This window comes from Gekko japonicus, unplaced genomic scaffold (assembly GCF_001447785.1).
Source record: "Gekko japonicus isolate JY-2015 unplaced genomic scaffold, Gekko_japonicus_V1.1 scaffold757, whole genome shotgun sequence".
NCBI lineage: Eukaryota > Metazoa > Chordata > Lepidosauria > Squamata > Gekkonidae > Gekko > Gekko japonicus.
The window spans coordinates 273,586-274,305 of record NW_015162500.1 but is presented as its reverse complement, the minus strand read 5'-3'; positions in this window follow the sequence as shown (position 1 = coordinate 274,305).

Genomic DNA, 720 nt, shown 5'->3' with positions numbered 1-720 from the left:
AGCCAGGCTGGAGGGGGGGGGAGGAGGAGGAGAAGGAGGGGCTCCCCCTCCCCTGCTGCTCCAGGCGCGCGACTTCCCCTCTCGCTCCCCCCCTCCTTACCCGTAAAAAAAAAAAAAAAAGAGTCCGGCCAAACAGCCGCGCCATTCACAACTCTCCGAGGCAGGGGGCTGCCTCGGCTGATGGGCCGGTGCCCGAGCGCGCATGCGCCGCAGGGCTTTCGGGTGGGGAAGCAGAAAGCGCCGGAGCGCTGCCTTTCAGAGGCGTGTGGTACGTTTTGGAAAGAAAGATTTCTTTCCCGTAACATGCCGACTCGTACACGTGCACACGCTCACAGAGTTTTTGCGGGTCTGTATATAAGAATGTGCACAGGTACGCTTCCCTTGGGAGGAACTCCTGCGAAATTCTGTGCCTTCAGTTTGCCTAGGGAGCCTGGACCGTTTTGCATGTTGCTGCGACCAGACCAACACGACGAGATTTCTGCAACGATCCTATCGCCTACTTCTTGTTGTTCAGTCGCACAGTCGAGTCCGACTCTTCGCGACCCCATGGACCTACTTACTGGGAAGTAAATTCCCCTGAGTTCAAGGGGGCTGACTTTCAAGTAACTGTGCAAAGGATGGACGGGCTCAGCAGTGCCGGAGTCTTGTGGGGTTATTTCGGAAGCAAGTCCTATTAGTTCTCCGGGGGGGGGGGGGGGACCCCCCCCCCCGGTTTCCGTG